Genomic DNA, 15,030 nt, shown 5'->3' with positions numbered 1-15,030 from the left:
TGTTTTAATCTATCAGTTGGTAGTAAAAGTGAATATACATTGTATATTGTATAAAACAATGATTTAAGTTGATTCAACTACTATTCTGGACAAAGAAAGATAACTCCAATTGAAATCCAATTGGAATTTCTTGCTATTGCACAATATTTTGCAATTATATATTTCTTGCTATTGTGCAATACTGTGCAATTGAAAATATTTGCTATTGCACAATACTGTGCAATTGAAGATTTCTTGCTATTGCACAATACTGTGCAATTGAAGATTTCTTGCTATTGCTGAATACTGTGCAATTGAAAATTTCTTGCTATTGCACAATACTTAATATAATAATTTTGGATCCTGATTTGGACCAACTTGAAAACTGGGCCTATAATCAAAAATCTAAGTACATGTTTAGATTCAGCATATCAAAGAGTCCCAAGAATTCAATTTTTGTTAAAATCAAAATTAGTTTAATTTTGGACCCTTTGGACTTTAATGTAGACCAATTTTAAAACGGAACCAAAAATTAAGAATCTACATACACAGTTAGATTTGGCATATCAAAGAACCCCAATTATTCAATTTTTGATGAAATCAAACAAAGTTTAATTTTGGACCCCGATTTGGACCAACTTGAAAACTGGGCCAATAATAAAAAATCTGAGTACATTTTTAGATTCAGCATATCAAAGAACCCCAAGGATTCAATTTTTGTTAAAATCAAACCAAGTTTAATTTTGGACCCTTTGGACCTTAATGTAGACCAATTTGAAAACGGGACCAAAAATTAAGAATCTACATACACAGTTAGATTCGGCATATCAAAGAACCCCAATTATTCAATTTTTGATGAAATCAAACAAAGTTTAATTTTGGACCCTTTGGGCCCTTTATTCCTAAACTGTTGGGACCAAAACTCCCAAAATCAATACCAACCTTCCTTTTGTGGTCATAAACATTGTGTTTAAATTTCATTGATTTCTATTTACTTAAACTAAAGTTATTGTGCAAAAACCAAGGTTATAATGCTTATTTGGGCCCTTTTTTGGCCCCTTTTTCCTAAACTGTTGGAACCAAAACTCCCAAAATCAATCCCAACCTTTCTTTAGTGGTCATAAACCTTGTGTCAAAATTTCATAGATTTCTATTAACTTCAACTAAAGTTATAGTGCGAAAACCAAGAAAATGCTTATTTGGGCCCTTTTTGGCCCCTAATTCCTAAAATGTTGGGACCAAAACTCCCAAAATCAATCCCAACCTTCCTTTTGTGGTCATAAACCTTGTGTTTAAATTTCATAGATTTCTATTCACTTTTACTAAAGTTAGAGTGCGAAAACTAAAAGTATTCGGACGCAGGACGACGACGACGACGCAGACGCCAACGTGATAGCAATATACGACGAAAATTTTTTCAAATTTTGCGGTCGTATAAAAAATATAAGGAATTATATACACCAATCAATTAGATGTAACCAAAAGTCTCTTACTGCTAGTGGAATATGTAATTTTTCCCTTTGGGACCAATATTTTTCTGTCAGCTGTTCCATCTGTGCGTCCGTAGTAATTATTGTAAAAGTACGGATTTGGGTCATAGCTGGTCTGGTTCAGATCCGTAGTTTAGAAATCGGTCAATGGCGGACGAATGCAAGAAAATTTACAAAAATAAACGATGTTTGACAAGTTATTTGGAAAGGAACATGACGTTTTTTATGTAATAAATGGATTAAACATTTACTGGAGGCAACTTTTATCACGTTTAAATGAAGTAACAAACTTATTTTGCCGCTGAAATTAAGGTTGATGTACGTTTTCAAGTAACAAGCACCGGAACTTGCAGAATTGCACAAAGACAGTCAAAGTGATAAAAAGTTGTATTTTTATCAAATAACCTGCTACGCACTGCAAAGACAATGCTTCAACCTCTTTTCTTAAGATAATGAATCGTTTATGTCTAAATTTCTTTAATTATCAATAAAAAATTGATGTTTCATCAACTTGGTAAAAATTGAAAATGTCCGATGACGGAAGCGACTGAAAGCGAGTACCGTCAAGAACAGGGCGACTTTTTTTCGCTTTTGGGGGTCGGGGAAAGCGAAGTGACTGTGACAGTCGGGAAAGCGACTTCTTCGCCCAAGTCGCCTGGTAGCGTGAGCCCTGATCAGTGTTTTTACCCATCCAAGCTGACTATATATATTTTATTTGAGAAAAATGTTATTTTCATTATTAATCCATCAACATGATCATGATCAAAGGCAGTTCATATACCAATCAGTGATATCAAAGATTTCAAATCATACCTAATCAGCAATACAAATTCAATCAACAGTAATTAAAAGTAATTATAAAATAAAGTGTAACAATGCAGCCAAGAATATTATTTAATTAATATTCTGTATTTAACTGTTAATAGATATACATGTACATACATTTTATATATATAAATATATATTTCTTTCATTAATGTAACATATAATATACATATCATAAATGAAAATAGGGCGAACGAACCCAGGGTGAACAGATTACCAGGGCGAACAAACTCGGTGCGAACGAACCTAGGGCGAACATGTAATCAGGGCCAAAGAACCTGATACCTTGGTGGCCTTGGCTGATGTCTGCTCTTTGATAGGGTTGTTGTCTCTTTGACACATTCCCCATTTCCATTCTCAATTTTATACTTTATCATATTCATTGTATCTGATTAAAATTAGACCAACCTCTATAATGAGATTGATTTATAACTAGTATTCATGACTCATTGAATGCAAACTCTAAAATTATAAGATTATAGTGGTGTTGACAGTTGTTATCAGACGAAAAGAACCCTAGCCTGCTTACTTGTACATCCTCTATGCAAGAGGGAATCTTTGAATATTATTGGTGTTAGTAGCGGTACATATCTACATATCTAATTATATCCTTACATCAAATACAAAAATGTAAAAAATGTAAATAAAAATTTGTCTCGGGAGTTTTCTTTTCTCAGTAGGGACTTTTTTCCGGCTTCTAAGTTTCGATTTTATTTACTAATGACAACTTGTATTTGTAAACTACTGGAAGAATTAAATATATGTGATTATATGTTACCTTTGGAAACCATGACATCTAAATATATCTTGAAAAATTGTTCAAATTCTGTTTAAATGAGATATGACAATTGCCAACAAACACCAATGGCGAAGGTCACATGACCTTACTCGGAACTCATCAGCTTTTATCTTTAGAGTATTCGTTATCAAAGCTCTCGACATACTTTAGGAAAACACGATACATTGGGTTATGGTTAGGCAGCAACAATTTGATTTTCTGGGGGGCGGGGCTATGGATTTTTTTGGAATAAAAAGTTTGTTTCCAGTTTTTGGAGAAAAAAATAATTTGTTTTTGATTCTGAGAAAAAAAAATGTTTGTTTCCCCCTCGGCTGCCACTATATTTGATCATATTTAATGCTAAAATTTAAAGAAAAAAAATTGTTTTTGACTTGTCCCGAAAAAGATAGATTGCTTTTCGCTGTAGACGAAAAAAAAAGTCCAGAAAAAAATCCATATTTTCTATACTTCGTAAAATGTGAATATGATTTTCGGCAATTTTAAAACCTAATTGGATAAGCTTTCGATTAAATATAATTCCAATCCTGTAACAACCAATCAGGAGCCGTATAGGATTCTATTATGAGTACCATCTTGGGGGGGGGGGGGTTAAAACACTTGCCGGTAAAATGTAAACAAATAAATGCGCTCTTGTAACCATATAACCTTTGTTTTCCCTGTTTCAAATTTATATACCATAAAGATTGAACAGGCGCGTAGCTACGTTTACGTCAAAACGCCCAGGCGTACACTTGAATTTTGCACAAAAAGTATTTTAATACCCCTACACAAATTAAATAGAACTGGTTGGAAGCACACGATCCTTGTTATTCTTTCTTTGAAGATAAAAGTGACGAAATTTATCAAATGGTATCATATGATATATGTGTTCGTTTTCTTTAATAGTCCTGAATCTACTGTGAGTTTTAATCACTTTCCCCTTGTTTAAACCTATTCATTATCTGCTTAGATTTGATGTGTGGTTTGTATTTTTTTCAAGCCTGTGTCGGACATTTATGTCGCAAAAGCAAGACATAGAGATCCTAAATTTCGTCGTCGTCGGCGGCGGCTTCACTATTAGGCTCAGTATTAAAAACAATATAAACTTCAATTCAATTCAATTCAATTCAATATTTTATTGGAAAGAGCACAATAGAGGTGTGATCCAAATACAGATAATTATATACAAATATATCATGCTTACAAGGGGTATTTGCCAAAAATACCGGTTGAGAGGTAAACAAATTTCCAGAGCCGTTAGGCGAGGGAAATTTGTTTACCTCGAAACCGGTATTTTTGGCAAATACCCCTTGTAAGCATGATATAATTGTTTAATTCCACCGAATGTCCTTTGTTTCTATCTTGACCTCAGAATTGACCTCAAAACCGATATTTCTTAAAAATACCCCTCGTAAGCATGATATAATTGTTTAACTCCACCAAATGTTTTTTTTGTATGAGTATCAGTCTTGACTTCAGAATTTTTTTTTGTAATCAGGTCCTGCTAGACTGTTTAATATTTGCTACACCGAATGCTTTTTTTTTGTATCAGTATTAGTCTTGACTTCAGTTTTTTTGTAATCAGGTCCTGCTTGACTGTTTAATATTTGCTACACCGAATGCTTTTTTTTTGTATCAGAATTAGTCTTGACTTCATTTTTTTTGTAATCAGGTCCTGCTTGACTGTTTAATATTTGCTACACCAAATGCTTTTTTTTTGTATCAGTATTAGTCTTGACTTCAGTTTTTTTGTAATCAGGTCCTGCTTGACTGTTTAATATTTGCTACACCAAATGCTTTTTTTTTGCATCAGTATTAGTCTTGACTTCAGTTTTTTTGTAATCAGGTCCTGCTTGACTGTTTAATATTTGCTACACCAAATTATTTTTTTTGTATCAGTATCAGTCTTGACCGCAGATATTTTTTGTAATCAGGTCCTGCTTGACTGTTTAATATTTGCTACTTGTATATGTATATATTGTAATCAGCTGTTCCGTGTTCCTCACTGTACAATAATCTTGTTTTTAAACTAAACTGTTAATAGTCTAGTAGGAAGTTTTAATTATATTACAGAATGGATTTTTAGTGGGTCAAATAAAATAACACAGCTTATGACAAAGCCTGATAACCATCGTGACTTAAACAAATTAAACCTACTAACTACTGTGTGACAGGCTCAAATGACACAAAATCCTACCAACACAAAATGTGATTCAAGATGAAGAATAGCAAAAAAACCTTTAAAGAAATGAACAATATTTTCAGCTGGGGATAATATTTTGCAATTTCTGTTGGATATAGGTCCAAACTAACAGTGACATCTGGATGAAGAACAGCAATAAAAGATACATTCACGCCTTTCTTTGTATACGTTTTATGAGTAAATTCGAGTTGCAAAAGACGAAATTTGGACTTTCTGATTTCGAATTCATATCTTGACACTTAGGCACAATATAAGATATAACACAAATCATAATATATGTTTGATAATTGATATTAAATATTTCAAAATATTTTTAACAAATTAAAATACATGTAACGAGTCAGTAACTTGTAAATGTAAAATTTAAAATTCCAACGATAAACTTTCAAATTAATGGCGCTTTAGGTCAATAAGCCAACAGACGCGTCGAAATGTTTATGGCTGAACCATATTAATGGTAACATTGCAGTCGTGAAACATGAAACCAGATCCTGTTGAATGAGGAGCAACTTTAGAGTCAATTTTCACCTGTTGATTTGTGTTTGGAATATTTGTGATATCCGTTAACGGTTGAAGCTCCACTTCTCCCTGCACTATTTCATCAATAATTTCATCAGTTTGTGAAGCGGAGAGAACCAATTCATCCTCCGTTACACTGTTGTCGAATTCTACAGTAAGATTTTCACTTTGAGTTTCAGTAACGGTGGTAAATTCAGACACAAATTTAGACATTTCTCGTTTCTGTTTGTTTGTTGTGTCACGGCAATAAGATTTGATACTTTCCTCACTACGGTGGCCAGATATAGTGATAATGTGGCGTCCTTCAAATCCTGCTTCATTCAAAAGCGTAATGCAAGTTGCACGAATACAATGGTTACTATAGACTTTGGACAAACTGGCAGCTTTAGAAATAGAAGTCATCATATCACCAAGTGTGTTTTTACCCAATGGCTTGTTTTGAAACCAACTATTACCATTCTCATCAAATTCATCCTTAGGTCTTTGCAATAGCGCAGAACAATTTGGGTTTCTTTTCTCTAAATATCTAACAAAAGATGCCAGTGGGCACATTGCAGTTTTTGTTTCATACATTCTACCCCCTTCGGGTTCAAATTCCTCAGTTTGGGCACCCTGATGATTTTTTGTTAACTCTGATGTAACTTTACTAACATAGCGCTTACCAGAATCATCGGTTAAAATGTCAAAATCGGACACTTTCAGGTCTCTCAAGTTTTCTTGTCCCCTACGACAAAAATACAGCATGACTTCAAAGAACACCTTGTTAAGCAGTCCAGTAGGTATGTTAGGATTAAATACACGAGGATGATTGTAAAGTTTGACTATATCACCTTTCTGAATACTTGGTTTATGTTGAATCTTTCCCTTTCCTTCTTGTCTCATTTTTTTACACATGGCTTTGAATGCATCGTTGGCATTATTGAAAGTAGAATCTGCCATGATATCAAAAGATTTACTAACTGGTGGATTTCTGAGAAACCTATTCAAGCTCTGACGAACCACTAAGAAACTGCTACGAGTATAGAGTTCTCCGTTATGGCGCCGCAAGTTGATATAAAATCCTTTCAAGAGTGTACACAATTCTGACACCGGCAAATTTTCAAATTCAACATCAAGTTCCTTTGCCAAACAATAATCCCGTAACAATTTCACTGCAAATTTTGTTGACTTTGCAGTATTCTTAGAATTAATGTTGGTTAAAAGATGATAAACGTCATCTTCAGATGCATCTCCAAAGCGATTTTGAGCTTGTCTTGTTGAAACGTCGTCTGCCATGTTTTCCATCGTGTGTATCATGCGTGTGTATGTGTACTTATCGATATTGCCATGTAAAGTCTAGAGGTCTTCGAAAGATGAGTTATATTTAGACAAGGTATTTTCCATCTGCCATGGTATTTGCTAGCAAATACCCCGGCACATGGAATTCCCTAAGGGCAAATTCCCCGGCAGAGGAAAAAAATCCCAATAAATAGAAAATTGGTGAAAAATACCATGGCTTTCATCCAATCAAAAGACAGCATTAATACATGAGGTGGAATTATATTAAACAACATATAAATGAAATAAAGATGCATATATATAACAAGTCATAAGCCAATTCTATGTATACCAACCAATACATTATAAACTGATATTGATAACTGTTTAAAAATATTTTGAAATATTTAATATCAATTATCAAACATATATTATGATTTGTGTTATATCTTATATTGTGCCTAAGTGTCAAGATATGAATTCGAAATCAGAAAGTCCAAATATTGATATTGAATTAGCTAGCAAATACCCCGGCACATGGAATTCCCTAAGGGCAAATTCCCCGGCAGAGGAAAAAAATCCCAATAAATAGAAAATTGGTGAAAAATACCATGGCTTTCATCCAATCAAAAGACAGCATTAATACATGAGGTGGAATTATATTAAACAACATATAAATGAAATAAAGATGCATATATATAACAAGTCATAAGCCAATTCTATGTATACCAACCAATACATTATAAACTGATATTGATACCATAAACTTATACATCAGTATTATTCTAGATTTTCATAAATTTACTTAAAACACACAATATAAGATATATAAAAAAATGTATATTCACAAACTACTGTAAAAGATTATTATCTGATGAAACGGTATGGTGGTCTCTCAAATCGAGAGCTTCTTTGATATACATACAAATAGATTTTAGTTCTTTTTCAAACATAGGATTTAACATTTTGGTAAAATTTTCATCCAAATTATTTGAATTAATATCATTAATTTTATATTTAGATCTAATTTTGTTATATTGCGGACATTCAATCAAGAAATGTATCTCATTTTCAATTTTTCCTGTGCAAAATTTACAAAATATCTCATTATAGGGTATTTTTTGTCTTGCATACCTACCAGTTTCTATTGCTAATGAGTGTGCACTTATTCTTAATTTAGTGAGTTTTTTCTAAAGTATTTAGGAATATTAAAGTTTAAATATTCTTGTTGTTTAAATTTAGTATAAATTTTACTAAAAAAATGAAAGTTTACCACAGTTTCCATCTTTTATCTTAGATAGTTCAAATATAATTTTATTTTTGTAGAAATCTTCTAGTTTCTGTTTGAAATTACTATTACAATGCTTGTTTAAGGGGGGCAAGGGGTTTAACTGTTATGCTGTTATGGGATAATTTAGTTCTTTGTTATCTGTTATTCTGAAAATATATTTACTGTTAGCTGTTATTGTCTTATTCCTTGTTATCTGTTATAGGACTATTATTTTTATTGTTATCTGTTATTGTGAGATTGTTTTGCTGTTAACTGTTATTGAAAATTGGAATGTTAGCATTTTGACAGCCAATCTTAAGTAGAAATTGAAGAAAATTGAACATTGTGATTTGGATGGAAAGTTGTGTCATTGGCACTCATACCACATCTTTTTATTATCACTATTGGGGTCTTTCCATTGGTGATATGGAGGTCACGTATTTGCAGAAGGATTCCAGTAACAAACATCACATAAACATATTTAAAAACAGTGAGGTCCAGGACCATTCCCGTATACATTATTATTACTCCTTGTAATAAATTCCATTGTCTGTGAACATGTTATTAGATGCAAAAATAGGTACAAAACATAGTTTGTTTTTTTTACTTTGTACAGATTTTTCTTATAAATTATAATTTGTATTTTGACTTTGTACACATTTTTTGTACAAATTATGATTTTTGAAAATGACCATTGTATAAAATTTGACTAAAAATCACTTTTAAAAATGTATGACTTTTACAATAACATACCTGCCAAGTTTTCAAAATGCCCATGGGGGTTTTGCGTGCAATATGGCTGCCATACTCCTAAAAAACCTTCAAGGGGGCCTTCAAATTCAGTATCATGTTGTTTTTTGGCTTCTTCATACTTTTATATGCCTCAATTCATTGTAAAATTAATTGTTTTGTTAAAATTGTGGACACAATTGCTCTTTAAAAATTTCAATTTGGGAGCCTCCATGGGGGAAATCCCCCGCAAATAGTGACAGTTGGCAGATATGCAATAACTTACATATGGATTTTTTTTATAAAAAAAAGCCTTGATACACCGTATATAATTTTAATTCAATGACCAAATAATAAACATTATGTTGTACTGTTACACCACTGTCCAAGGTTAGGCACCAACTAACATGTTTAACCCCGCCACATTCTGTATGTGCCTGTCCCAAGTCAGGAGCCTGCAATTCAGTGGTTGCTTTCATTTATTATTGTTTTAGATAAATCTAGCTGTTCAATTTCTCGTTTTGATTGTTTTTCGTTTGTCATTTTAAGGCCTTTTATATCTGACTATGCAGTATTGGTTTGTTGCTCATAGTCGAAGGTGGTATGGTGAGCTATAATTGTTAATTTCTGTGTCTTTTTGTCTCTTTCGGAGAGTTTCTTATTGGCAATCATACCACATCTCCATTTATACTTATTTAAAAAATACAAAATTGTATATATGTATCATTTGTTTGAGCATGTGAGTGAAATGTTGCCTTTGGGAATTACACGACATCGTTTTCTTTAGCATTCACACTTAAAAGTGCTACTCCTCCTCTTTGTATTTACATGAAAGAGAACCCTGACTATCAATATTTCGATAGCTTTTTAACTGGTTCAAATAATGAAAAGTGAAGCTTAGAAACTGTTGTTGCAAATAAAGATGTGTCTTTAACAGCTTTAGATATTTAATTTCTCGACAAAATATCCTTACAATAAGTGCAAAATGCACCTAGTGGCGAAAAACGTATTTTTTATTAACATTTCCGAAAGGGTGGGGAAGGGTGTCCGACCCCAACTTTGGACCTAATTAAAAAAAAAACAAAGCCTAAGCACACCCTGGATTTTTTCTCAAGTAAACCTTAGCTATTCAGCTTCACATTGCACCTAGTGGCGAAAAAAGTATTTTTTATTAACATTTACGTCATGGTAGGGTAAGGTGTCCGACCCCAACTTTGGACCTAATTTAAAAAAACAAAAACAAAGCCTAAGCACACTCTGGATTTTTTCTCAAGTAAACCTTAGCTATTAAGCTTCACATTGCACCTAGTGGCGAAAAAACTATTTTTTATTAACATTTCAGTAGGGGTGGAGTAGGGTGTCCGACCCCAACTTTGGACCTAATTTAAAAAAAAACTAAGCCTAAGCACACCCTGGATTTTTTCAAAGTAAACCTTAGCTATTCATCTTCACGTTGCCCCTAGTGGCGAAAAAATATTTTCTATTAACATTTCCGTAAGGGTGGGGTAGGGTGTCCGACCCCAACTTTGGACCTAATTTAAAAAAAAAACCCAGACCTAAGCACACCCGGGATTTTTTCTCAAGTAAACCTTAGCTATTCAGCTTCACATTGCACCTAGTGGCGAAAAAAGTATTTTTTATTAACATTTCCGTAAGGGTGGGTTAGGGTGTCCGACCCCAACTTTGGACCTAATTTAAAAAAAAAAAACTAAGCCTAAGCACACCCTGGATTTTTTCTCAAGTAAACCTTAGCTATTCAGCTTCACATTGCACCTAGTGGCGAAAAAAGTATTTTTTATTAACATTACCTTCAGGTTGGGGTAGGGTGTCCGATCCCATGTTTGGACCTAATTAAAAAAAAAACCAACTAAGCCTCAGCACACCCTGGATTTTTTCTCAAGTAAACCTTAGCTATTCAGCTTCACATTGCACCTAGTGGCGAAAAAACTATTTTTTATTACCATTTCCGTCATTGTGGGGTAAGGTGTCCGACCCCAACTTTGGACCTAATTTAAAAAAAAACCAAAGCCTAAGCACACTCTGGATTTTTTCTCAAGTAAACCTTAGCTATTCAGCTTCACATTGCACTTGGTGGCGAAAAAAGTATTTTTTATTAACATTTTTGTAAGGGTGGGGTAGGGTTTTTTTATTAACATTTCCGTCAAGGTGTGGTAAGGTGTCCGACCCCAACTTAGGACTTAATTTTTAAAGAAAACTAGGCCTAAGCACTTTCTGGATTTTTTTTCAAGTAAACCTTAGCTATTCAGCTTCACATTGCACCTAGTGGCGAAAAAAGTATTTTTTATTAAAATTTCCGTCATGGTGGGGTAAGGTGTCCGACCCCAACTTTGGACCTAATTTAAAAAAAAACAAAGCCTAAGCACACCCTGGATTTTTTTTCTCAAGTAAACCTTAGCTATTAAGCTGCACATTGCTTTTAGTGGCGAAAAAAGTATTTTTTATTAACATTTCCGTCAGGGTGGGGTAGGGCGTCCGACACCAACTTTGGGCCTAATTTAAAAAAAAAACTAAGCCTAAGCACACCCTGGATTTTTTATCAAGTAAACTTTAGCTATTCAGTTTCACATTGCACCTAGTGGCGAAAAAAGTATTTTTTATTAACATTTCCGTAAGGGTGGGGTAGGGTGTCCGACCCCAACTTTGGACCTAATTTTAAAAAAAAACTAAGCCTAAGCACACCCTGGATTTTTTCTCAAGTAAACCTTAGCTATTCAGCTTTACATTGCACCTAGTGGTAAAAAAAGTATTTTTTATTGACATTTCCGTAAGTGTGGGTAGGGTGGTCGACCCCAACGTTGGAACTAATTTAAAACAAAAATAAATCAAAGCACACCCTGGATTTTTTCTCAAGTAAACCTTAGCTATTCAGCTTTACATTGCACCTAGTGGTAAAAAAAGTATTTTTTATTGACATTTCCGTAAGTGTGGGTAGGGTGGTCGACCCCAACGTTGGAACTAATTTAAAACAAAAATAAATCAAAGCACATCCTGGATTTTTTCTCAAGTAAACCTTAGCTATTCAGCCTCACATTGCACCAAGTGGCGAAAAAAAGTATTTTCTATTTACATTTCCGTCATGGTGGGGTAGTGTGTCGACCCCAACTTTGGACCTAATTTAAAGTAAACCTTAGCTATTCATCTTCACATTGCCCCTAGTGGAGAACAAAGTATTTTTTATTAACATTTCCGTCAGGGTGGGGTAGGGTGTCCGACCCCAACTTTGGACTTAATTTAAAAATAAAAAAAAAAAAACCTTAGCACACCCTCGATTTTTTCTCAAGTAAACCTTAGCTATTCAGCCTCACATTGCACCTAGTGGCGAAAAAAAAGTATTTTTTATTTACATTTCCGTCATGGTGGGGTAGTGTGTCGACCCCAACTTTGGACCTTATTAAAAAAAACACTAAGCATAAGCACACCCTGGATTTTTTCTCAAGTAAACCTTAGCTATTCAGCTTCACATTGCACCTAGTGGCGAAAAAAGTATTTTTTTTATTAACATTCCCTTCATGGGGGGGGGGGGGGGGGGTAGGGTGTCCGACCCCAACTTTGGACCTAATTAAAAAAAAACTAAGCCTAAGCACACCTGGATTTTGTCTCAAGTAAACCTTAGCTATTCAGCTTCACATTGCACCTAGTGGCAAAAAGGTATATTTTTATTAACATTTCCGTAAGGGTGGGGTAGGGTGTCCGACCCCAACTTTGGACCTAATTTAAAAAAAAAACAAAGCCTAAGCACACCCTGGATTTATTCTCAAGTAAACCTTAGCTATTAAGCTTCACATTGCACCTAGTGGCTAAAAAAGTATTTTTTATTAACATTTCCGTAAGGGTGGGGTAGGGTGTCGACCCCAACTTTGGACCTAATTTTAAAAAAAATAAGCCTAAGCACACCCTGGATTTTTTCTCAAGTAAACCTTAGCTATTCAGCTTCACATTGCACCTAGTGGCGAAAAAAGTATTTTTTATTAACATTTCCGTAAGGGTGGGGTAGGGTGTCCGACTCCAAATTTGGACCTAATTTAAAAAAAAACTAAGCCTAAGCGCACGCTGGATTTTTTCTCAAGTAAACCTTAGCTATTCAGCTTCACATTGCACCTGGTGGCGAAAAAAGTATTTTTTATTAACATTTCCGTCAGGGTGGGGTATGGTGTCCGACCCCAACTTTGGACCTAATTTAAAAAAAAAACTAGGCCTAAGCACACCCTTGATTTATTGTCGAATAAACCTTGGCTATTCAGCTTCACATTGCACCTAGTGGCAAAAAAAGTATTTTATTATCATTTACGTAAGGGTGGGGTAGGGTGTCCGACCCCAACTTTGGACCTAATTTTAAAAAAAAACTAAGCCTAAGCACACCCTGGATTTTTTCTCAAGTAAACCTTTGCTATTCAGCTTCACATTGCACCTAGTGGCAAAAAGATATTTTTTTTATTAACATTTCCGTAAGGGTGGGGTAGGGTGTCCGACCCCAATTTTGGACCTAATTTAAAAAAAAAAACAAAGCCTAAGCACACCCTGGATTTATTCTCAAGTAAACCTTAGCTATTCAGCTTCACATTGCACCTAGTGGCTAAAAAAGTATTTTTTATTAACATTTCCGTAAGGGTGGGGTAGGGTGTCGACCGCAACTTTGGACCTAATTTAAAAAAAAATAAGCCTAAGCACACCCTGGATTTTTTCTCAAGTAAACCTTAGCTATTCAGCTTCACATTGCACCTAGTGGATAAAAAAGTATTTTTTATTAACATTACCGTCAGGACGGGGGGGGGATGATAGGGTGTCCGACCTCAACTTTGGACCTAATTTAAAAAAAAAATAAGCCTAAGCACACCCTGGATTTTTTCTCAAGTAAATCTTAGCTATTCAACTTCACATTGCACCTAGTGGCGAAAAAAGTAATTTTTTTAACATTTCCGTCAGGGTTGGGTAGGGTTTCCGACCCCAACTTTGGACCTAATTTTAAAAAAAAAACAGGGCTAAGCACACCCTGGATTTTTTCTCAAGTAAATCTTAGCTATTCAGCTTCATATTGCACCTAATGGCGAAAAAAGTATTTTTTATTATCATTTCCGTAAGGGTGGGGTAGGGTGTCCGACCCCAACTTTCGACCTAATTTAAGAAAAAAACTAAGCCTGAGCACACCCTCAATTTTTTCTCGAATAATCCTTAGCTATTTACCTTCACATTGCACCTAGTGGCGAAAAAAGTATTTTTTTATTAACATTTCCGTAAGGGTGGGGTAGGGTGTCCGACCCCAACTTTGGACCTAATTTCTTAAAAAACTAAGCCTAAGCACACCCTGGATTTTTTCTCAAGTAAACCTTAGCTATTCAGCTTCACATTGCACTTAGTGCCGAAAAAAGTATTTTTTATTAACATTTCCGTCAGGGTGGGGTACGGTGTCCGACCCCATCTTTGGACCTAATTTAAAAAAAAACTAAGCCTAAGCACACCTTGGATTTTTTCTCAAGTAAACCTTGGTTATTCAGCTTCACAATGCACCTAGTGGCGAAAAAAGTATTTTTTATTAACATTTCCTTAAGTGTGGGGTAGGGTGTCCGACCTCAACTTTGGACCTAATTAAAAAAAAATAAGCATAAGCACACCCTGGTTTTTTTCTCAAGTAAACCTTAGCTATTCAGCTTCACATTGCACCTAGTGGCGAAAAAAGTATTTTTTATTAACATTTCCGTCAGGGTGGGGTAGGGTGTCCGACCCCAACTTTGACCTAATTTAAAGAAAAAAACTAAGCCTAAGCACATCCTGGATTTTTTCTCAAGTAAACCTTAGCTATTCAGCTTCACATTGCACTTAGTGGCGAAAAAGTATTTTTATTAACATTTCTGAAGGGTGGGGTAGGGTGTCCGACCCCAACTTTGGACCTAATTTTGAAAAAAAGTAAGCCTAAGCACACCCTGGATTTTTTCTCAAGTAAACCTTAGCTATTCAGCTTCAC

The 15,030-nt window shown here is 34.5% G+C and overlaps 1 protein-coding gene across 3 annotated transcripts in view; it reads right to left on the bottom strand.

Annotated features, from left to right (window-relative positions):
• Positions 1-15,030, bottom strand: part of LOC139521908 (coiled-coil domain-containing protein 186-like) — a 78,555-nt gene that overhangs the window by 40,458 nt on the left and 23,067 nt on the right. For 2 of the 3 annotated variants that reach the window (XM_071315625.1, XM_071315627.1), the window contains exon 1: positions 3,073-3,191. The exons of the other annotated variant lie outside the window; for it this stretch is intronic. The gene's annotated coding sequence lies outside the window, so the exon portion shown is untranslated. Of the gene's footprint in view, positions 1-3,072; positions 3,192-15,030 lie in introns of those variants that run through there. 3 annotated transcript variants of the gene reach the window in all.

Source organism: Mytilus edulis, chromosome 4 (assembly GCF_963676685.1).
Source record: "Mytilus edulis chromosome 4, xbMytEdul2.2, whole genome shotgun sequence".
In the NCBI taxonomy this organism is placed as follows: domain Eukaryota; kingdom Metazoa; phylum Mollusca; class Bivalvia; order Mytilida; family Mytilidae; genus Mytilus; species Mytilus edulis.
Note: the sequence above shows the minus strand (reverse complement) of the source record. Positions and strands in the feature narration are given on the sequence as shown.